The 25,086-nt window shown below is 45.9% G+C and overlaps 1 non-coding gene across 1 annotated transcript; it reads right to left on the bottom strand.

The window, feature by feature from the left end:
- Window positions 1–24,338: 24,338 nt before the first annotated feature.
- Window positions 24,339–24,409, bottom strand: Trnag-gcc. The gene has a single exon. It is a non-coding gene; the product is annotated as a tRNA-Gly (tRNA).
- Window positions 24,410–25,086: the final 677 nt, after the last annotated feature.

Here is a 25,086-nt window from a genome sequence, read left to right as displayed (position 1 = left end):
ATACACGAAGATACATTAAGTTACGATAAGGTGTCGCAGCTGTCGCTTTGGCTGCACTGCGGATTCACTCAGGGCTGCTCAGTTCTTTTTTGTGCAGACGCACATATTTCTCTTGGCGTATAAGTGACATGCGCGATCTCAAGGATTGTTGTTCCAGCCTTGTATGGACAGCATGCGTTATTCAGTCGATTTAAGAATATTGTAGATTAGCAAAAAAAGAAATAAAAAAGAATAAATCTTTATTAGCTGTCGTCTGCGCGTCCAAGGAGTTCCTTGGCAACCATGCAGTCCTCAAGAGCCAAAACACGCAGACGAGTGATTGCCGTGGCTCCTTACAAGCACCATTAGAAAGCAATTTCCCGTGAAATAGGCGCCGAAATAAACTACTGTTACTAAACAAGAATTTTATAGCATTGTTTTTTTGTTTTTTTTTCAAAATCCTAGATCATAACGTATTATCAGTAAAGTTTTGTAATTTATTTCGATGCATTTCTTCAACAATACTCAACGAGGTGAATGCGGTAGCTCGTAGGCAGCGACTGTTAGCATCGAGGATGTACAATCTGTTGAAAACGACTATCTTTTGATCATTCTTTAAAAAGAAATCTAAACCAATTAAAAATCATCTAATGTACTTCAAGAGCAATTTCCTTGCACAAAAAAGCTAAATAGTGAAGAGGATATACGAAAAGAGCAAGGGTAGAAAAGTAGAAAGCGCGATGTGAACGATCGGCCTTCAGGTTAATTTTAATTTTGTGTGCATGCCTACAATAATCAGAATCCCTGGTATACACACTTTTTCAACATGCGCAATTCTAGCCATAAAACCTGACTCGTCGCAACCACCCTTGAATACACGAATCGTTATAAACTGTGTTCATTTTTTTATTGGAACCGACTGCACTTTCCTGGTAATACCCAAAGTCGATTAAGATGCGGTGGTCCTCATACTAAAATTAAAAAGCGGCAGGCGATAACAACGGTGACTTGTAAAACCTGCTTCTTGGAGAGAGTGTTACGTTCTTTTTTAACTACTAGTTTTTTTAACTACCTTAGACGTCTGCGCTAACCTCTTTGTTAACCGCAATGCGAATATTACGTTGTCTTTTTTATTATGCTTTACTGTAGGCTGAGGCAAGCGCTCTGCACCAGTTAGAGCAGCTTTATATAAAGGGCAAACAAGGACCTATTCTTTTCAGTAGTCAGACATCCGTAGGCTCTTATCCTTCACCATGATCGGAGTAAGTACATTCTTCGTGCTTTCAGGCAGTAAAAGCAGCCGCTTAAAGTTTGCGGTAGAAGGACATTAAGAAATATAGGGATGACACCATATTTCCCGACATTCAACAAAGATATATGAATGGAAGTAATAAATTAAAAGCATTACTCTCCTTACCACACATGAATGTTGTGGGCATCTATGTATCTATAAAATTCTAGCAAGAATACATTATAGATAACGAGACACGTTTTCGCTTTGTACGTTTCAACATATGTATGGCAAGACGATCGTTAAATCTCTCAGTGGATGGTTTGCTGTTTGTACTCGCCAACTCTTTTTATTTGTATTTTTTTACAAAAACTTTTTTCATGCAAAGGATAAGGATTGCTGTCAAAATTAAAAGAATTGAAACATTCTTTTTGAAAGATTAGATGAATTTCGTACATCGAGAGCCTTCATTCCAATAATATCCCTCCAGGCTTTTCGGGGAGGGCTACTATGCGTGCCTCGATTTTAGAGCCATGGCAAATACTTGGTAGTCAAACATTCCTAATAGTTACACTTCTGTTACACCTGGTGTTCTGAAAGTGCCTATAAAAATGGTTTGCTCCTGCACTGGAACATAGGTATCAAATGTGTGTTTTTATTTTATGCTAGTCATTCCATTATTCACCTTGTATAGGGAGACGCCGGTAAATGGGGAACTTGCTGTGCACATACCGTAAAGGCCTCAACAAAACCTGCAGACGAACTGAATTTTTTGGCGTTGTCCTTGAGCAAGTCAAAATGAAAAAAACCTTGTTTTCGGACATTTGATGTCTGATATTTTCTGGCAAAATCAGATCCCGTCAAAATTTAGCATGAGCTCTGTATCACTTGTTGAAAAGGTTTATGAAATCACTGTAAACCATAAAACAAATATTTTCAAAAAAGGAACATAAGGCGCAGTCAGATAATCAGCTACAGTGTGATGTATAAGGCAGAAGATAGTTTTACATGACTCATATGTATTGACACGGATAACAATTGATGAGGCGACGAATAACTGAAGTGAATCAAACGCTTAAGGGTGCAAACTTGTGCTCGAAACAAAATAGGAGAAGGCCAGCGTCGCAGGCGTCGATGGCGACGCAGGAGAAGGACCGAGCGCTGGGACGCGACTGAGCCCGGCTCGCCACGTGGAGCCCTTTTTGCACACGCGTGGACTTCTGAAAAAATCGGTGGAGAAGATTCGGAACGTCGAACATTCCGGCCTCGAACAAGAAACAGAGTCCTCGAATCCACCAAAACTCGGCAATTAGGAAAACAACAAAAGTTGCCTCCGCAATCAGGCATCGAACCTCGGCTCTCCGCTTGGGAGCCCAGGACGATCATTTAGAAGCTACTAGTCTATATTTATTGGTGGGAACTCTTCAGTAATTAGACTCATGGTACATATGGGCAGCACGACGTTGTTTCAACACCCATGTCTCATCGGAAGTTCACCATGTCAATTGGCAGTATAGGCAGAGTAGTGAAACTTGCTTTAGAGGGCATTGAATTGCAATTGACTTAGCGTTGCTAACGAACCGATTCGGTGATGAGTTGAGAGTTTAACGGGAATCAACAGTTGTGGCGGTGACGTACCAAAACGACGGAATGACGGGGATCGGACAAACACCACCTAGAAGAAAAGGCCTGCGTCTTTCCACCCCAAATGTCTTCACTGTGAATGCACGTAAAGCCATCAAGCTCGCGTCGGCTACGCCAAGAGCGTTTCAGCGTCTGACAATGCCGCAAAGTGCCAGACGCCGGGACGCCAGGGGCACGCGGCTACCGCTTTCCGGCGTAACTCGTCGAGTTTCAGCGTGTTGGTCGCAAGAGGGAAAGGTGTGTGTGTGTGTAGGGGGGGGGGGGGGAGAGGAGAGGGGGGGGGGCAAGGATTCACTGATGATGACGTCACGAGCAGGACTTGTCTTCAAGGTGGAATTGACTGAGCACACCTGGCGTGTTTAAAGTGACCCCACTGCTTCTGAAGACGACGAAGCGTATGGGCCACGCAAATGCGGTTCTTTGAGTATCTCAAATGGCCCGTTTGTACAGCGATGACTCCGGAAAAAAGGCGACGCTAGACACCACGCCAGTCTTTTCTACCCTGGGACAGATCGAAGTCGACAGATATCTTAGAAAAATTGCATTCTCCGGCAGCTGCTTTTCCGGGGTTTTTTTTTCGTTTTTTTTTTTTTTTTGCGATTGTTAAGATGGAGCGTTTAAAACAAAAGAAAAAAATACGAATCTATTTGGGGATCAAAGGTTTGATTATTAACTTCAAATATTTTATTCAATTTAGATTGTTTGTGTGTTCGCAATTCTTTTTTTAAGAATTATAAAATTTCATATACGAGAGGACCGCCCTTCGACCAGTGGAGGTGCAAGCACGCAAAATCTATGTCTAGTGCAATCAAACGTTTATAAAAGAAAAGATGAAAGCACTTTGAGAGATGCCAGAAACAGAAAACCTGAAAATAGAAGATCTGCGCTTAGAAATCAAATCGGACTTGTATCAAGGGCCTGGAGAAAATATTGAGTTCTTCAACCAGGAGAATCGCTTCATACCTACCAGCAACGTAATGATTCATTTCCGTAGAACTTAGCTTGTTAAAGTTTGATTTTCACATTTTAATGATTACTAACCGCAAAGCAGCGTTACACGGATGGGCTTTCGCGTTTTTAAAAGAAATGTGACTTTTGGAGCTGTAATGTTGGATAATGTTTGGTTCATACCTTACAGTTTCGTGCCTGCCTTCTACTGGGCCTGGTCTGCAGCAGTTTCGCTGGACTCCTTCACGGCGACCTTAGTCATGGCGTCGGTCTCTCGGGCGTTGGTCTCTCCGGCGTCGGTTACTCCGGCCTCGGCTACTCCGGATTGGGTTACGGTTACCTCGGCTACAATCATGGCTTTGGCTATGGCCGCGCTGCCGGTTTTGGTAACGGCTTTGGCTACTCGGGTTTGACTGGTTACACTGTTGCTGCTCCCGCCGTGAGTCGTGCCGTGTCCACCTACCACGCCGATCCAGACATCCCTACTTACCACGACGCTCCAGCTGTCGCCACCTACCACGCTGCTCCCGTTGCCACCTACGCAGCTACTCCAGCAGTGACTAGAGTTTCCACTTTCCACGCTGCTCCAGCCGTGGCCCGCTACGAGACATACCATGCTCCAGCTGTCGCCACCGTCGCCCATGCCCCGGTTGTGGCTAGCTACCAGACCTACCACGCTGCCCCAGCTGTCGCCTCTTTCGCCCACGCTGCTCCAGTCTATGGATACGGCGTTGGATCCCTCGGCTACGGTGTTGGTCACTATGGATATGGTCACGGCCTGGGAAGCTACGGCCTGAACTACGGCTACGGGCTCGGCACCTATGGTGACTACGCCGCCCTTCTCCGCAAGAAGAAGTGTAAGTACATTGTCGGTGGCGAATTATTATTGAATGTTATTAAGAAAAGAAGAATTGTAATTTTGTTAGACTCCTTACTTACTTTATATATTGTAATTTGCTTTATTCTGGTTGTGTTTTTTTTTTTTTTTTTCGTTTCAGAATTTTTACACGGAAGCCTGAAGTCGCTGAGATATCGATCCTGCCTGAAAACCAAGAAATACAAAAACGATAATTGGAATAAACTCATGAATATATTTTTGTTTAAGTGTTAGTCCTCTATCATGCCACAACTTCGGCTATATTGAATGCGTGACAATTTTATTTCCAGAATGACCCAGTGAAAGCAAAGTTTGGTTAAATGTGTCTTAGTGGTACATGTTACCTTGTGATGCTATTGATTTCATGAGAAAATGATGTTATTGCCAGAAATATTTTTGAGATTCGTTTTCCAAAATTTTTTAAAGTAAAATTGTCGAGTTGATCGGTATTCCAGTAATACCGGCAAATGTCTGTGTATTCAGGGAAGTTCTAACATTTTAAACAGCCAAAAATTACAAGAGGCGAAGTCAGTTAAAAACGGTAGATGGCTTATTTAAAAAAAATTCTTATGCCTAACTTTATCATTCTTAGCGCATCAGGTGTAGGGTGCTATTATGATGAAGAACCAAGATATGGTTCAAAGTCGGCGTTTACTCATGTGAAAAATATTCTTGTAACCAGGTCTACACTTTTATATAACCATGTTGACTGACTGTTTATGCTTCTGCATAGGCTTCGTAGTGAAATACCTCCTTAGAATCAAAGAAGCACGCCAGCGCGGAGGGGAACTGGCAAAACATGCATGCTGCGCACTTCTTACATCATCGTCCACGTCCTCCAAACATTTCTGGAATCGCCCATGCCACTCAAAAACGCTTGACTGTTTCACATGATATTCATTAAAGTCGCTGTTAATAGGACAAACGCTTCACTTGCACTAGTACCGATCTTCACATTGAAATCGATGCTAATCCGCTGCCCCTGATTCCTGTCACGCATATAACCCCAACTTTGGAACACGAAACCTTACATCCCATTGTGCCACTGGGCAGCGAATGTAGTTAGTTAACGCCTCAGATAGCCGCAAGTTAGAACATGTGTGGATCTGCACGGATACAGAAACATTGGCTCCATGTTTGATTATTCTGCCAAACGCGTTAAAATGCGGTAGCTTTTTGGGTTGGGTAGTGCTTTTAGTTTGGGTGGTTCTATAGGGCAGGATGACCCCTATTCTTTCATTGCTTGGGGTATGTGGTCCTCTTAAGTCAGGTGGTGACAAGGGCCGGGTTTAGCATGGAAACAAATTATGTCACACTAATGTCTGTTTGTGACGCTGCGCTTGCTTTCCTTCAGCCCCGCCCGGATACAAACCCTTCGGGCTGAATTTTGTGGGTCACCAAAAGAGGAAAAGCACGGTTTTCTGATCCTTCCAATCCTCCTCGTTCCGCGCTCTCTATCTACAAGGCCTCGTTTTACACTTCCACCCCTTTCCCCCCGGGAGCTTTCTCACATCGTCTGTTTCTGCTCCTCAGGTCGTGCTGGTACCGTAGATCAATCAGCAGCCCACTCGGCTTCCCCGCCGATGACAGGAGCAAAAACCCCTAGCACCGCTTGCTTTTTTTTTTTTTTTTTTTTTTTTTCAGGATCGTGTAGTTTTTACGGTCTGACAAACCTAAACATTGTTACAGGGCTCCTGAGTTTGGTTGGCCCTATGAAGCTACCGTTTTATTATTTGTCAGATTCACCGCCCTAGCATTCCGCTGCGTCGATTCCGTGATCGATTTTTGAAGTTTCACACCTCGTTCACTCTAAGAAAAAAAGAAGGAAAGAGGTAGGAACGGCGCGCTTTCCTCCATTCTACTGACGCGCCCCCAAGCGGACACGAGAAGAAAGAAGGAACAAGACGTTTTTCCTCTTATCCAGGCAGACGGGAGAAAAGTTCCACCCTCCTACCTCATCTTCTTTCGGATTCGCTTTTCGAGCCCGTCGCGCCCGTTGTTTAATAAATGTTATTGAGTTGATTGAGGTTCAGCGGCAGCGAAGGCCGCCTGTAATTTCGTCTCCCAGTCCAAATGTGCAAAACATTTCGGCCGCAACATTGTAAAACTCGAGACGAGACCTGTGTCTGTGTTGTCCCCTTTTTTCTTCTTTTGTCCTACGTCTCGGGTTTTACAATGTTGAAAGATCACCAGCTCGCTTGCATCTTCTCTGTAATTTCTATGTTTCGGTTGCATTGATGTTTTTACCACTAATTTTATCATATGAGCAAACGAAGCCGTTAGTAACAGCGAAGTACCGTAGCAGTGCAAGCCGCGCGCTATACGTACACTGCTAAGTGGCCGCCTCCGGAGTGCCGCACGGCGTGTCAACGTTGACGACATTACGGAAACCGCGGAAATTGTGTCCAAGGGCCGGTTTTGCTGCCGGGTGCCCGGGTACCTTTCGTGCCGAGTTCGGTTTCGTTTTCTGATGCCGAGTGCCCACCGGGCCCTGGCTATCAACGTGGTCCTGTATTTCTGCGTGTCAGCAACATAGCAGCAACATCGCGATGGCAGCGTTGTGCGTTGTGAACGGAAGGCTGGAATTATCGAAGATGTGACTGTGTGTTCGTGTATCAGTGGTGTAACAACAAGATGAGCTGTTGGGCATTGATACACTCTTAATCTGGGGCCGTCAAACGTCACGGCCACAGCCAAAGTTTTCAGGACTTAGCCGCGAACTGATCCGGCCCCGTCAAAATAGCTGTGTACAACGTCACGGCTGCAGTTGGCCCTTCCCCTCTTCGATGGTGCTAATGGCTATATAGGTGGCTCCGTAGGCGGCCCTGTAATTTTTGGCGGCCCGTTTGTGGAAGGCCGGCGAAAACGGGCCGGCTATGCGCATAATAGCGGAAAAAAACACTCTGCTCTCCGCTAGATGGCGGCAGTAGAGGCCGCCCAGTGTTCTCCGCGGGCGCAGCCAGCGTGCAAGGACGATGAATTTCGAACGTACGAAGTACGATTCTAATCGGAAGCATCTGCGAGTGACATTTGTTTTCTTATCATGGTGATGTAAGCCTATGTTAGAGAATGCGCCGAAGCCGCGGGAAAGTGAGTTAGTTCTTCAGGATGCTCACGTCGAAAGATACCAAAGGAATTCGACGCGGGCAGTGTAACCATGAGCAAACATGTGAATGCGATGGGTTCACACGGCCCGCCGGTCGTGCCGCGTGAACCGATGGGTTCACGCGGCACGACCAGCACGACCACCCCTACTGAGCCAACTTGGCTGGTGCCGTTACTGCGGGCACAGTCCTCTTCAGCATAACCGACCGGGTAATTATGTAGCTCACTGGCTAATAACGAATTAGAGTCCATTGCTGAAAGAGTTCCTAACTAGTAACTTTTGTTCTCGCCAACAGAGGACAAGTGGGACCCTGTCCTGGACGATACAGGTATCTATACGTGATTAAAATAAGAACACCGACTTCACATAACAAGAAAAACAACTTCATTAAACGTTTCGCCTCCCATGCTCGGGAGGCATCATTAGTACATACACAGGAATGAGAGAGCTTCGGTCAACGCAGTCCTATTTATCGGGAAGGTCCATATAAGCTTCCGGGAGGGGGCCACGATTCTTGTTGCACGCCGTCTTATCTCCGCGGATGAACCACGGACCATCCGCGGAGATAAGACGGATGAACCATGAACCATCCGCGGAGGTAAAACGGCGTGCAACAAGAACCGTGGCCCCCTCCCGGAAGCTTATATGGACCTTCCTGATAAATAGGACTGCGTTGACCGATGCTCTCTCATTCCTGTGTATGTACTGATGATGCCTCCCGGCATGGGAGGCGAAACGTTTATTGAAGTTGTTTTTCTTGTTATGTGAAGTCGGTGTTTTTATTTTATTCATCACATCTCCCGGCTTTTGGACTATTTTTGCAGGTATCTATACACAATATTTTTGTATTCTACAAAGCACGTTTGGAATCTCCTCTTTTCATATTATTCAGATACCGGCTAGCGTAGCCGGTGGAAAGCGGAAAACAGGTTTACTTCGTTTCACCTTAGCATGGACTTACCATAACGGCTACAAGCGCGGACTCTTCGCGTTTGACGCCGGCTCGGCTGTGCATAAGCACTCGTGGTGGGTGACAATTTTTAAAGTTATCGGGTCACAGTCGCAGCCCTTACGGTTTGCCTATGGTAAGGTGAGGCAAAGAAAGCTAACCGGCTTTGCTTCGACGGTGGCCACCAGCATTTTACAGCGACAAGGTGTAAATAGTTTATAGGGGGGTATTTTTCTCTTGCCGGAAGTGTCCGCCGATAGAGCACGGCGTATACGGCGCACTCATCTGCTTGCCCCGTCCGAGGTATATAGTCGCGCGTCTCGGCCGGCGTCGACAATCGCGTTGAGCTAAGGAGGACGGCCACACAAGGAACATTTATACTAAAATTGATGATGAATGAAACATCTAGAATACACTAAGTTTGCCCTTGTGCGTCTACCCTCGTTCGCTCACGCGGCCGTGGACGTCGGCCGAAACGTTCTTTTTGTGTGAATGAGTTTATAAGCTTTCATTAGGGTAACTGAATTTAAGAAATGCAATGTATTAAACAATATTTTTGAAAATAAAATATCATACTATTTGTTTTACAATATTTGACGCAGTTTAGCAAGGTCTTTACCCAGACCTAACCGTACTTTTAAATTTATTAATTACAGAAAGTTAATTGTTCAAAATTTTGACACCATAATTATTTGAACATCAAACTTTATAAATTTTCATATTAAACTAAATTAGCTTTTCATGTGCAACGTGTAGTTTTTGAGCAATGATTTAGCAAGCGTTTCATGACGCAGCCTGTATGATTCAGTCATGGACCTGTAGATCCTGGCAAGTGGATAACCTCAGCTCCCCTGCCTGCAGGTGGCGTCAAAATTTACAGTTTTGTTTCCACTTTTCAAACTGCCATCAAAGCTATAGGGTCTATCCATATGACGTCAGACTGCTTCTTAATGTCGAGTAACTACAAACAAGCGTGGCCGCCGAAAGCAAAGCGGTTATCTTGTTGGCGAACTTTTGCTTTTTTTTCGAAGAGCATATGAATAAACCTTAGGTTAGCGGCCATGTTTGCGGCCGATGACTCAGCATCTGAATAGACTCTAACGTCCAGCAACCTACTTTCTAAAAAAAAATCAGTTTGATAAATTTTAGAGCATAATTAATATACAAGACATGTTCTCTCTCCCTTATTCTCTTATAAAATGCTGAAAATTCTTAATCGCAGCAGCATCGTGCCTTGACGACAGAGGCAACTGGCCTTCGGACGTGCCGCGGAGACCCGTCTTTTGGCACGAAGCTCCGGCTGACTGCAACACATTTGGCTCGGAGAGCGCACCTTCAACTGCGGCGGGTCCTAGTTCGCCAAGTGTGTCAAGTGAAAGCAACGACCATGCTTCCACCAATGTTTCAGCAAGTGACACAAGTTTTCATTTACGTTTCTATTTTATTGTTTGAATTTGGTATTTATTAGAACAAACCACCACCTGTATCTTCAGCTGTGCATCTAATTTAAACAAATAAATGGATTGTTTACCAGCGGACCCACTGTTCTTTTAAATGTTAAGAAACCATCGGCTTTGCCCTTGAGACAATTCTTGTATATTTACTTTCCCTTATAGCAGTCGGGAAGTCAATCTCTAATGTATGCAAGTTGAGCTTGGCAATGCTTTTCCAATATATTTTGCAACTCAAAAATAAGGTTGCGACGTGACTATGTGCATGACGTCTCACAAGAAGACGTCAGGCTCAGTGGTACGTCAGAGCTTTATTTTTACGGTGAATATTTGCTGTACTTCTCAATTCCCTGGCTTTCTTTGCGGATCACAGTTCTGGACCCTCCGAGATACTCTGCGGGGGAGTGGACGACGGGACATTTTTATAGCCAGCAGAAAACGGGCCACCTAGAAGACGGGCCAGCTAGAAAACGGGCCAGCTAGAAAACGGGCCAGCTAAAAAACGGGCCAGCTAAAAAACGGGCCAGTTAAAAAACGGGCCAGCTAAAAAACGGGCCAACTAAAAAACGGGCCAACTAGAAAACGGGCCACCTAGAAAACGGGCCAGCTAGAAGACGGGCCAGCTAGAAAACGGGCCAGCTAAAAAACGGGCCGGCAAGATCCAACTTGTCATGGCAAATTTTGGGGCCACCTAAGAAGAGACGGCAAACGGGCTGGCCATTTTAGGTGGCCCCAAAATTTGCCGTGACAAGTTGGATCTCTTTTGTCACGGCTATAGGTGGCTCCCTAGGTGGCCCCAGATTAAGAGTGTACCGCTGGTCGGGCCGTGATCGTGGGGGTGGGGTATCGCAGGTTTATATTCCGCTTTACATTAAAAATTTTAATACCACTTGAGGGATTAGGTGCAATCGATCGACGTGCGGATTGTCATGTTGGAAAGCTGGTCTGAACCGTAAGCTCCTATCGTACAGTGGCCAATGTGACTGTCGGTTGTCTCCTCCCCGAGAGAAAGTGCGCTCTGGGGAAGGGACTGAACTGTATGAAAATGTGACGGAAAGTACGTATATTTACGGTTTGGAATTTTAGCATTAAGAGAGGATGGTAGGTTAAATCGACAAAAAAAAGGTATCCTTTAGTTATTGTTTAAACATACTACAGTTCCTGAAGAAACTTCCCTTAAAGTGGCGCGCTGGGATGGGCGTTAGAAGTTTTCAAGATCACCACGGGTAGCTCCGCAAACTTGAAGGGGAAATAAGGACGTTTCTGAGATTATCTTTTCTTCGCTATAATTTATCTTACGGGCACCAAACATCCTATAGAAATCCAAAAATTATGCTTGTCATCATTTTTGGATTTCTATAGAATGTTTGGCGCGGTCGATGGAGTTTCAGAACAGATAGGGCTCTATGGCACCAGAAACCGAAAACGGGCAAAAATCGACTTCATTTTCCCATTGAAATTTTCAGAAAATCACTCATAACTGTTGATTAAGTTATCGGATTGGGCTGAAACTTTGGCATCTGGTTGTGACCTCTAGGCTACCTTTGTTAAAGACACCGAGAGCCGGCGTCTTTAACAGACGATCGTTTCGACTAAAAATCGGCGCGCGTTCCGCAGGCGGCGACAGTTTCAGAAAGAAAAACAGGCGCGTTCACAACAAGGAACTGTAAAGCAGACGACATAACTACCTCGATAAAAACAGTCAAAATAACCCGACAAACCATCTTTTTAATCGATTATGTGTTCATTCAATGTGTTTTATTAGTAAGGATGATGAAATAATGCATTGGCAACTGATGAAAAAAGCTCGCGCCGCTTTTGAGTCGAAAAGCTCGTCTGTTAAAGACGCCGGCTCTCGGCGCCGTATGCTCGTTCGTTGGCAGCAGTCGGCGTCGCGACCGCTTGCGCCATCTCTTGTCTCCCGTGCGAAACGGCGCCATAATGTTTGAAGACCGGTGGCTTTGCTGCGTTTCCATAGGAGCTAAGCCTTTTTCTTTTTTTACTTTTTCCTCAGGTAATTTCGCTTTTTGCAAATTTTACAACAAAAAAAAAATGCAACCTGTGTGGGCAACGCTGCAGAAAATTGAAGAACGATAGGATAAGAAACTGAATTTTTAGGTCAATTTAAAAAGTCTGGCCGCTCGTTGGGACACCCGGTAGATAGCGAACGTCGGAGCGCGACCAACGCTAGGAGCCGACGAGCCAATCAGACAGCGTGGAAACTGCAACGTCAGTGCGCTCATCACATTTTTGTGGGTGTTTTTTGCCTTCAAATCCAACCAAAAGCCTAAAGTGTGCCGTAACATTGCAGTTCTAGTCTGCCATTGTGCAGCGATTCAACAGCTGCCGCCAGGGGTCATCTTTTTAAAATGGGGCCTATATCAGGTCGGCGGTCGAGAAGCCTCTAAAAGGCTCTGTCATACTCCGACGTCGAGTGTAGCAAACGCGGTGTGTAGCGCAGCGCACGCAAATGCTGATTGGTCGCAGATATCGAGTTCCTGCTCGCCGGTCAATGAAAGACGTGCGTCCTGACCTGTACGCTATACGTTCGCTGCTCAACGTCAGTGTATATATGAGCCCAACCCTGTTACGCCACGGCGCGTCGGTGGCGCGTCGAGCACACTTCCGGTCTGGGGCTGTGGGCGGAAGTCACCAAGCGGGACGTGCATTCCTGCGTTGTTCTGAAAGAAACCAGACAAAAACCCGCGTTCTCTTCAAAACGCTGCGACTTGGGCTGTACCAACAGAGTCGAGAAAGGTTTGAAAGTCAGTTTCCATGTGCGCGGTTCGTCCGAGAACGTGGATATGTGCCTTGAAAAGAGAAAACCAGACGCCGTCGATCGGACCATAATTGCTTGGGCGGGATGCAAATTTGGGGTGAATTCACGGATATGATCGTCAGATTTATTTGTTTTGTTTCTACATGAACGCGGGAAAACCGTCAAGTTGTATGGACCACCTGCGGACTATGTTCAGTGCGTCTTCAAGTTCGAACGGCCGCCTGATCGTTCGAACTGTCGTCTGCTCATCCAGACGACACCCGCGCGTAGACCAAACGTTGGCCCGGTAATTGCGATAAGAAGTAAGTGCAGGCCTCAAAATCTTTTAAATTTGAAGGTTGGCTGGATAAGAAGGCTCGGTGTAAACAGTAGATACAAGGAGATGTTTGATCGTTGTTACCAGTGGCCATCACTGAGTTGTTATGTCTGATTTACTGATTCACTTGGGATCATTCTGCTCGCGATTTTCGGTATCGACGTCGATCATCTCAGCTACGGCTCACGCTTTTGCAGCCTCGACCGACGTCGCAACTGAAAATAGCGAGCAAAATCTCATCATGCGAATCAGGCTTTAGCGTATATTCTGCGACGTCCACACGGAATGAATCGCCGCATGTCGGATTATTCACGCGTAGTTTTGCGGTGTAACGAGCTTCGGTAATTTACCTGGGGCCGTTCAAGTAGTCAGACATTGCCCAAGAAGATGTAGAATCAACAATTCCCCCATCAATAAGAGCGCGGGAACTCACACGACGCCAACAACATCGCTATTTAATGGCCTGTTATGGGCGACGGCGAGCTTCTTGCGCACTCCATCGGGCATGCGCGGTGCCGGTGGCGTCCGCTTGGGGAGCTTCGGTTTGTTTGTAAACATGAGTTGGTCTATAACGGAGCAGCCTTAAGCGCCATCCGCTGTCTCGCAATGTTTGTCCATACATGGTTTCACCTTTCGATGACCACCAACGACGCTACAAGCCGCCAAAGTCAATTCATTGCCGCGTATAAGGCCCAACCGCGTTTGACGATTTTCACGCGTTTAGCCCTCGTCAGCGTCACCTCGCGTGGGCGCGCGTCGCTCCGTGCCGATATTTGTCCCGGCCAGAGGCCCTGAATTCGTCGAACACAAAGTTGGAGCCCTAAGGTCGTGAAGCGCGCCGATTGGACGCCAGTGAAATAAGCGCCAAGTCATCGTCGGGATCGTCCAATCGGTGCGCTCCGTGAACTTGGACGAGTTTAGCGCCCCAGGTCTGATCGTCGGCCCACACGTCGCATTGTTGTGGGTGAGTGGCCTGCATGCAGCTCAGGGGCGGATCCAGGTTTTGTTTAAGGGGGGGGGGGGGGGGGGGGGGGGGGGTCCAGCAAGCACCCGGGAAAGGGGGGGGAGGATAGACCCATCATTCGACCGCGGAATTCGGGCATCACTCCCTGCTTTCTCTCCCCCCTCCCCTCTCCTCCTACTTCCCTCACCCATTAAATGCTTATTGGCTGGGGAAAGTGCTACAGGCGCCGACACAGATTGACCGCAATTATGTTCTGATAAATTGTATCAAACCTTTGCCTTTTTTGAGAGAGGAACAATGAATATTTGCGTTTTATTAAAAACATGACGGGATTAATGGAAACAATGTACAGTTCTGTTATGGTACTGCTGTCGTACTTCAGTCGTACATCACGCATGCACTAAACATCCGACGCTGATGCTTTCTGATGAACGCCAGACAAATCGTTTTGGTGTCTATCGGAATGTCTTGATGGACATGCATTAGAGCAAGTCCAGTGAAACGTTCTTCTGTCATTGTGCTTCGCGTGTAGGACTTGACTCTTCGTAGAGCAGAAAAACTTCGCTCTGCCTCGGCGCTTGAAATGGGAAGCGTGCATCCAATTATTAATAGCTGACGAATGTTCGGGAACACGTCGCCGTCGGTGCTGCACAAGGTATCACGAAGATCCTCAGGAACGCTGTGCAGAGTCTGAGTCCTCCAGAATCTACACCACTCCTGGAGCTCGTGCCGCAGCGATGACGGAGACGGGAGATCCTCTTCCCAGAACAGAAGCTCTTCGTGAAGAGACCGCTCTAGAGTGTCCGGGCCATCACTCAATATGTACGATGGTAGTAAGCAAAATATTGCCTTGCCTACCCTTTCCTCCTGAGCAAATCGCGTATCCATCTTTTGGAGCATGTGGTCAATAAAAGGAACTGCCGTGTTGGTTCTGTAATGCTCTTCTGGAGATGAGGACGGATTGTTCGGACGGTGAGCTTGACGAGCAATTACTCTTGGAGTTTGAATTTCGGTCCCAACAAGATCTGCCAGCTTGACGAAGTCGTTGAACCACTATTTAAACTCTTGCTCGACTTCACACCGCAACGCCCGAAGTCTAGAGATGGTAGAATCAATCATACCATACGCGTCGATGACGTCCCGATCCCGTTTCTGAAGCTTCGTGGCAAGGGGCTTCACGACCTCCAAGGCATTTTTTACAATCATAAAAGATACGATCGTATCCGATGACTTCAGATTGACGAGTAGGCCGGCCGCCCTCATCTTGGTGTCGCGGTCCCAGGACCACTGCTCTGCGGGCGGAAGGTCACGTGAGTCATCGGTGCTAGCTTCGATGTCAGTTCGCGCGTAAACATGGCGGTGTTGGTCGGGCACAGTCATAGCTTCTAAGCAGAGGCACACGTAGTGGTACAGGTTATAAAACGTATCCAGTGCTGTGTGTCGTTCTACCCATCTTGTGCGACACAAACCGCAAAGCCTCCTCTTCGCTTGTTCTGAACCGTATGCCTCTAGCACTCGTTCCAAGAAACGTTGCCTCTTCGGAGACATGTCAAAGAAGAAAAATACCTCATTGATGACGTCAACGGTGAGGCGCACTTGCGGAATCTTGCAGGCTGTTGCGATGCTTAGGTTTAACCTGTGATTGCTGCAGTGAGTGTAGAGAGCTTTTGGGGACGCCTCTTTGATTCTAGCTTGGACACCAACCCGGGACGATGACATCGCTGCCGCTCCATCATACGACTGTCCCCTTGCTTTTGTAATGTCCACGTTGCAAGCAGCCAAGCTTCGGATGATTGCGGAAGCCAGTGATGCCCCCGTGGTTCTCTCCATGTGCACGAAGTCAATCACGCTTTCCTTTATATGAACTCGCTGGTTCTCAAAGACGAGATAACGTAAACAGACACACAAAATTTCTTGGTTCGAGTGCCGGTCGGTAACCTCGTCAGCGATTATTGAAAACACTCGCGACTCGCCAGCTATCTTTTCAGCAATCGATGCTTGGATGTGAGTTTTTATGACATCAATCAGGTCATTCTGGGTTGTTTTTGATGTGCCTTTCGCATTTCGTGCTGCTGTATCGAGGTGCGTCCTCAAGCGCGAGTCATGCTCGGCTATTAAGTTGACAATGGCAATAAAATTGCCTCGGTTGGTTTACGCATTCGTCTCGTCGTCGCGATGGCCACGAAGAGGGATATTTTGTCGTCCGCAAAGTAGAACAGCCTTCACAAGCACCTCAAGGATGCACAAGTTCTTTTCATACAGCTCCTTGTTTTTGTTAGAGATCATGACAGGAATAGTGGCATCTGGCCTGTCCAAACTTGACCTTAGTGTCATAGCCTGAGCCATCGCATCGCTGTGGTAGCGAAGGCGTTGATGGCATTCAAGAAAGCCATCTTTGCCACCGGCCTTGGACAAGTTATTTAGTGGCTTGCTGACTAAAACACCCGCTTTGGCGACACGTGGATCTCGGGGAGAGAAGAGTACACAATATTTGCATAGCCCGCCACGCAGGTGAGGGCTGTACACTAGCCATCGGTATTTTTCCAGCCACGAGTGCTGAAATGTCAAAGTTTTTTCTCTTTTCGCTGTTCCTTTTGTAACACTTTGCTTTACAAATGCGCTGTAGTTCAAAGGAGGCACGAAGTGGTTTGAGATGTAGTGAAGCTTTTCAGTGCCTTCCAGCGTTACCAAGGGCACGCTCCCATCTGCAATAAAACCACAGTCTGCGGATGTTTCCTTACTTGATGGAACTACCTCCGTGCGTTGTCGTTTCGTTGGTTCCGGCCAAAGCTGTTCTTCGGACTGGTCCGGTGTGTCGGGCCCTGTCTCCGAAGTCGCCAGACGGCTGGTTGAGGCACTCGATAGTTGGGAATCCTCACAATTGCCGACACTTAGCGCAAAATAAGACGTCACTTTACGCTGCATCACTGGAGCTGGACACACTCAAACAAGGCTATCCGAAAATATGCATTTTTGGAAGAGATACACCGTGGACGCGAGGACCCATTGCTTTTTGTACGGCAGCTGTGTCTGAAGGCTGGAGCAGAGGAGTGCAACTTCCTATACCGCCCATGGAACGCAAATTGGAAAACCCTGGGAGGCCGCAGCGCCATTTGAATCCCCTGGTATCTGGTGGCTGTACTAAAATCAACATGGCGGCACAGCGAAACCAAAACCGAAACTGCACGGCAGCGCCATTGTGTTTGGATGGATGGGCGGTAGCTTGTGCCACCTAGATTTTAAAAAAATATATATTGTAGCTTTTTTTTTTTTTTTTTCCGGTTTGCGCGTTGTTTTGCGAGGCTTCTGCTGCTTTGCGGCTGGTTTTCGCATTTCAATGCTGGTTAATGTGCGTTGAAACGCACACAAGCCAGCACTGAAAAGCGAGACCAGCAGCAAAGCAGCAGAAACCTGGCAAAGCAACGAAAGTGACACATACACAAAAATTATGCAATGCTTGTCCTTTTTATTCAACAGGCAGTAGAAAATACAGGCGAAATTTCTCACTATTTCGCACACAAGAATCAAAGATACAAATAACAAAACAGCTATAAAACGTTAAGGTTACGTGCGACGAAGGTGATGATATGCGTCCTTGCAAAAACACTTCGCTAAATTTACATAAAATCTCTAGGTTCGTGATCATTTTCGAGCTTCCAGCCACAGGCGTGGAGCCTAGAAAAAAAGAGTTAAATTGCTTGATTGGCCCTTACGTGCCTGATAAGGTCATATGAAAACAGCGAGCACTTTCTGCGCCTCCTTTCAAAAAACGGTACTTGGAGTTCAACACTGCGACACTAAAAACTCGTGTCTCCTCTATTTTCCTTCTCCTTGACTTAAATGCATCCACGCGAAATTGACAATCATTTCGAATTTGATCATATCAGTAAGCATATAAGTAAAGACCGACGACAGTGTCTTGCAACTAAAGGAAACTAAGATGAGGTCAAGAAAAACAGCACAGCTCTTTGGTATTGAGTCTTCATCGAGAACCTGCATTCGTTTTTAATATTATCACTTAAATTTAGGAGTGCGTCACTGCAAAACGAAACGGGAAACCAGAGCGGATCGCTCCATTGCTCATCCTCAGTTAATCGAAAAATATTTAGGCTCATTTTCACTCCTCGCGAACAGACGCGTGAATCGCTGACAACAATGCCAAATAAACAGGTCACAGCAAAAAGTTTCTCATCTTTTAAAGTGAGCATATGTGCTCGATCTTGATATGACACAGAAGTCTCCAGTAATTTGACAATGACATATATTTCTCGCGGCAAGTGAAGAGCAATCACGAACAATGACAGGATTTGGTTTTCTGATTGGAAACCATCGTAGCTATTGCCAAAATCAAACAAATAATACTCACTACCACTGTGACAGTTAGGTTTTGTTGCAAACATCTAATCCGAAACTTAAGCAAGAGAAGACCAAAAGAGCGTAACGCACGTCCATTGGAACTCGAAACCATTGATGTCCCGGCTTTCGGCAGTCATTGTTTCCCCACTTGGCACATCAGGTGGTGTGGTGATGACGAAAATCCATGCTTGACCACATTACACAAACAACGAGTTTCCACGAAAAAGAAAAGAAAGCCGCGCGCGCACGAACGCGGCACGAATCTCGCGCCGCGACGCACTCCCAGAAGCGAAACGGCTCGCCGGCTCGCGTCCCTCGCGCGTTCTAACGGTCCACCGACTTCCCGGCGCCAGCGGCCAGCACATCTCGAGGCGCGAGGCGCGGGTTTGGAGAGAGAGAAAGCGCGCCCAGACACGTTGAAAGAGTGAAAGAGAAAGCTACGATAAGAAGCTTCAAACCCATTCACACCTTCAAAACAACTTCACCTTTATTTCACTTCATAAAATATATGAATCCTATTTATTTAAAATAAAATAACAAGTGCCAACAGCCGCTGGGAGCGCGGCAATCGGAAGCAGTTCGCCGGACCGGAAGAACGTCATAAGTATACGCGGCCGGACGGAAGTAGCCGAGAGCTTCACCGCACTGGCTGGAGTCTGGACGTGTGCAGAGACCAACGTTACTAAAACACTCAGTTGGGAAACTCCTATAGAGACAGCTTCGAAAAAGTGGCCCCAAACCGTCTCCGAGCACCGAGCTAATGACGAACACAACGCCACCATTTCTCCCGCAGCGGCCACTCAGGAACTGCACGTGACTTCTATTTTGGCTTTAAGAACAGATACAGCGAAAGAGGTTACAGGGGTGCCACCCCCGTCTCCCCGGCGGACGCGCCGCGTCGAACTACCGAAGTTAAAATGCACCTAGGGCAGGACGTGCTACCTGAAAGGCCCGCTGAGGCATGGTTGTATAAAAACAATATTAATTGTGTCGCAAAACCCTGCAAACTAAAGATTTTAAAAACATAACGCGCCCCTCTTTTGGTACTAAACTCCAATAAATTTCATACAAAAAGAGTCTTTTTCGTTTGTTTTTACGCAAAAACAGGCTTTCAAAAAGCTCAAGGTGACCACAGTACAGACAAACGATAAAGAGTGGCGCTGTTGTCGCATTTAGCTCGGTCTCGGTGGACGCCAGCGGCCCAGGTTTCGACGGCGAGTTTCCCAACTGAGTGTTCTAGTAACGTTGGCAGAGACGGAGGCTTTTTACAGCTTTTTAGAATGCACCTTTTCGAGTAACTAGCGCCGTCTGGGGAGCTGTCTGCGAACTGTTGGGCCTCAGATCTCCCTTGCGGAGACGAGTCAACGCGCCAACCCCCGGTCACAGTCCGAGTTTCGCGGCGCTGACATTAGCGTCGCCACTGTCAGTGGCGCTGTGTATAGCGTCGCCACCGACAGCCGCGCTTGGGTGGTGGGGGGCTCTCATTAATACAAAAATACAAATATAAAGCTTTATTCGCTAACAGTAATTTCAACAAAACGTCTTCACCGAGCCATGAAAATCAATTGTAATCTATTTGATATAATTATTTCTGTTTGTTCCGTTTTCGGTCTGAAACCAAAACTCTATACTGACCCGCTCGCCTCGCCGGCGCCCTGGGCCTTGGAAGGCGCCGCTGCTCCCCTCGCCCAAATTTGAAACTTCGTAACGGCGGACGGCGGTGTCGCGTGGTTTTGTTTACCCAAGGGTCGTGCAAGCGTGCTTGCACGACCCTTGGGTAAGAAACCATAGTTGCGGTCGCGTAAGCTGAGAAACGGACCGTCGTCTTTTTCACTGGTGTCCGGAGAGCTTAGCTGGCTGGCTAAAAAAAAAAAAAAAAAGGGGGGGGGGGGGTCCCGACCCCAGGACCCCCCCCCCCCCCCCCCCCCCCTGGATCCGCCCCTGCAGCTGCGAGCGCCGACGCTGACGCGGGCGAAGCGCGTGGAAAAACACCTCATGGGGTTGGGGCTTAAGGGCCACATAAACTTTGCGAGGGAAACAGCGACGCGCAAGGCGCGTGGTCATGCGATACATTTCTAAAGTTGGATTGACTGACGTGGCTCAGAGCCTCGGCTGTGGCCATTGTAGCTTGAAACGGAAGATATCAAATTCTATACTCGCTGTCACATGAAAAAAAAAAAAATGGAAGTTCTTCATTTCTTCTTTATTCTTCATGGGCTGCACAAAGTAGTTCTTACCGTGTATTTGGCTGTCGGAGGAAGGAACGATGCTTTTAGGCGTTTGAAACGTGAACGCCTTGATAAACTAACGTTAAGCTAATCTGAAATTCACCCAGATACATCTTCGTTCACCACACAAAGGAGTAAATCAGTAACGGCCAGCGAAAAGCCGGCCTTTTTAGTGCGGTTTTTGAAATGAATGCGACTCTAGAGTCTTTCCGTTCTCGGTGACCGGACGAGAGACGTAGCGAGGGGGTGGTGACGCTGGCTACAGCCAGGCAGTCTGAGCTATGCGATCTTCACAGAAGCGGCTGAACGACCTCGACTGGTGCCGTATATGTCGAAAGTTGAAGACGCGACAAACTCGGGCAGGAGACTTCTGCAATCGCTCTTGAGCTAGCATTGACCGCAGTTACCTGTTGTTGCTTTTCTTGAAAACAACTGCTTTATGTCCGTGTGACCAGTCAAGAAGGGCGAGAAACGCACTGTCTATTCCAAATGCTCGTCAGATAAAGCCTCCCGGCCCCCACGTAACCAGGTTCTCTCCACGTGGGGAAAATTTTAAAAGAAAAAGCAGTACAGTGCTCTCAAACGAGAAAGCGTTGCTGCAGCTCACCGCGCCATCTACGCCCATAACCACTAAATTCTGCCGAAACCAACGGTTTCCGGGTGACGCCACCTCCGTTCTAAAGAAGGGTGCTATGGCGAGAAAGCCGAACGTCAGTTTCAGATTCGCTCATTTATTTTATACGAAATGGTTTGATTCCTATACCAATACAAAAATAATGAGCATTTTGCCAGGTCCCTGCAAAAAATCGGAGAACACCATTTTCTAAAATGAAGTTTTAAAATAAAATTGTCTGCATGTTTTTTTTAAATTCCTGACATTTATATGATGTACATACGCCATTTTTTCTTTTACGTTCGATATATTGTTTCTAAAAATACGTCAAGATTACACTAATGCAAGTTAATCGCGAAGTTATACGGCCATGGGGACATTATATAGAGAGGCTAATCGTCACGAAATGTTGAATAATTAACTTAAATTGGTTGAATACATTTAAATTAGTAAAAATAACATATTGTTCAAATTAAAAACTTGCTCAGTACCATTCGAAGCGTCTAAATCAGTAAGTTATAGAAAGAAGATCAGCACACGGGGAAAAACTGTGGTGCGCTAAAGTTTCCACTTAAGCAAAATGCTGTGCGAAAACGCGGATGATAATTTTATCATTCGCGTCCATCATGCTACATCATCAAAGACCAACGCATAACGAGTAGCATCGCCTCAATGTGGGGATGGTTCGGCCGTTTTTACGCATTTCTTCACCTTTTGAAATTTAGGCATTGTCTCCTTTTCCGGGTCCTTTTTGTGGTCGACCGAGAACTCAACTAATAATTTAATTGAAAACTAAGGGCCCTCCGCTTCAAGCTACTGCTATGGCAAATCCCGTAAAAAGAGTCATCTCTGAGTAACTTGTCTCCATGTGGACCTGGTTCGATTATTTTCAGACAGACGTTCATCATTTCAATTTCAGGCACCCGCTCCTCACCCATGGAACTTTCTGCCGTCTGCCGACTTCTTAGCTGGTTACGAAATAAACAATTTAGGGCTTTTGACTACACGCTGCTGCTATGGCAAATCCTCGAATACGAAGAATCTTTAAGAAAGCCTGTCTCAAAATGGACATGGTAAGACTGTTTTCAGGCATTCGTACATCGTTTCATAATTCAAGCACCCGTGCCTCATCCAGGAACTTTTTGAGATCGGTCGAGTCCTTAACTAGTCATGAAATACAAACTTTACGGCTGTCAACTAGAACATGCTACTATGGCAGAGATCGGTCGAGTCCTTAACTAGTCATGAAATACAAACTTTACGGCTGTCAACTAGAACATGCTACTATGGCAGAGATCGGTCGAGTCCTTAACTAGTCATGAAATACAAACTTTACGGCTGTCAACTAGAACATGCTACTATGGCAGAGATCGGTCGAGTCCTTAACTAGTCATGAAATACAAACTTTACGGCTGTCAACTAGAACATGCTACTATGGCAGAGATCGGTCGAGTCCTTAACTAGTCATGAAATACAAACTTTACGGCTGTCAACTAGAACATGCTACTATGGCAGAGATCGGTCGAGTCCTTAACTAGTCATGAAATACAAACTTTACGGCTGTCAACTAGAACATGCTACTATGGCAGAGATCGGTCGAGTCCTTAACTAGTCATGAAATACAAACTTTACGGCTGTCAACTAGAACATGCTACTATGGCAAAGTCTCTAAAATAAGTAATCTTTGAGAAAACTTGCCTGGAAGTGGACATGGTCCGAATGTTTTCAGGCATCCCTTCATCATTTCAGATTTGGGCACCAACGCCTTGTCCGGGGACGTTTTGAGATCGACCAAACTCACAACTGGCGACGAATTGTAAATTTTGAGGCCACTGACTACATACAGGCCGGTGCTATTTGAAAATCTTGGGCGTCAGGAATGAGATATCGAGTGGGAAATTTCGATACGCTTTTTTCCTGGTGAGTTTCTTCAGGGCGACTGCGATAATTTGATTTGTACGTTTAGGACGTGCCTAAATATCAGCTTTGACATGTGAATATTAAGTTCACAAGACCAATCACCTTATCATAAATTGTTTATTCACCACATCGATCTCATTCCTTACAATAAAAAAATCACTTTGTTTTAATCACATCACATTAATAATTCGTATATTGAAAACTTTTTTTTACAATTTAAGATTATCGTATTATGAAACAGATGTTTTTTGTGGGCGAGTTCATTGATGTCAGTATCAGAATGGTGGAAATGTTCCTCTACGTCTAAACGAGGACCAGTCCACCTTTTTTGGCAAATTGATTTAAAAACCCAAGAAAATAATTTTGAAAAACCAAATGCACCCAGCGCTGTCTTGATTCCCTTTTAGTGCAACCAAATGACAAATATTTTTTTTTTATTTTTTTAAATGTTCTCGTTTAAATTTGCTGTTTCTCTAAAATTTGCGTGAGGTTCCCCCGAAATATATCTCTCTACAGATGTAAAAAACTTTTAGCCACTACAAAATTTGCCATAATATTGCGAAGAAAATCTGTGTAATTTATACAATCATAACGAGTTTCTCATACCCAAATATAAACAGTAGACGGGTATTAACTTTGATACTGCCCGTAGTGGCAATGCATCCAAAAGTTTATTCGACTGAGGAACCTGCAGTTTACACGTCATCATCTTGAAATTTTGGCACAAGAATAGCGGTATATTGTAGAATTAAGTATAGTTCCATGCAAAATTGTTCCGACCTCTAACTTGCCGGTAACTGCAGCTAAATGATAAAATGTAAATCACAATGTTACGCTCCTCGTAGATGCCAACGAAAGCCATGCGGCAAATTCATAGTTGCGTCTGGCAAAGTAAAACGAACAGCACCGAGCTAGTATAATGTGAGGTCTGACAAGAAACCTAAAATATCCAGGTGTCAGCAGCAAATAAAAGCGTTTGCGTCGGCCGGGAATCGAACCCGGACCACCCGCGTGGCAGGCGAGTATTCTACCACTGAACCACCGACGCCTGCATTTCAAGTCAAAGTCACTTCATCTGAGCCGTTAGCTTCCCAGGTGACCTCGTTTAAGACAGGTTTGTTCCCTTCTTTCTTTTGCAAAGGACGACAAATAGCCAGGCAGCTGCTGTATATGAGCAGCTATAGAAACAGCCGTGCAATATTGGTGCATAAGAGCATTTCGTCGTCTTGGGCATCTCGCGGTATCCAGCACATATGCAATGTCGATCCGTTTTGCATTACTCAATAAATAGTCTTATTTCTTGTAACACAAGAGTTTTCAGACTTTTGCAAACTCTGAGACCCGGCATAATTCAGTTGAATAGTACGTGTTTGGAGTACTCCGCTGTACGTACTTTTATGGGTAGCATTTCCATAATTTAAAATTATGCCTAATTACACTGTCTTCTAGATTGTATACTGTAAATAACTTATTTTTCGCGGGCTCAATATGTCGCGACTTTGGTCAAAGCTAAATTTTTTTAATAATTCGCTGGTTCTAATTTCCGCGACGCAGTGAATTATTAATAGAAATTCCAATGTGTTTACATTTTACCGGAATCGTTCGCGGGACCTATTTTTCGCGGATTGTAGGCGATTAGTAAAATTCACGAAAATTAGGTTCTCGCAAAAATTAGGCCATTTACTATTTGAACTTGAACACAATGCGTGTGAGTCGTAAACGTGA

The sequence above is a fragment of the Ixodes scapularis genome, unplaced genomic scaffold (assembly GCF_016920785.2).
Source record: "Ixodes scapularis isolate PalLabHiFi unplaced genomic scaffold, ASM1692078v2 PGA_scaffold1__304_contigs__length_218370807, whole genome shotgun sequence".
Taxonomy (NCBI): Eukaryota; Metazoa; Arthropoda; class Arachnida; order Ixodida; family Ixodidae; genus Ixodes; species Ixodes scapularis.
The sequence above is the reverse complement of the archived record's forward strand: the minus strand, read 5'-3'. Positions and strand labels throughout refer to the sequence as shown.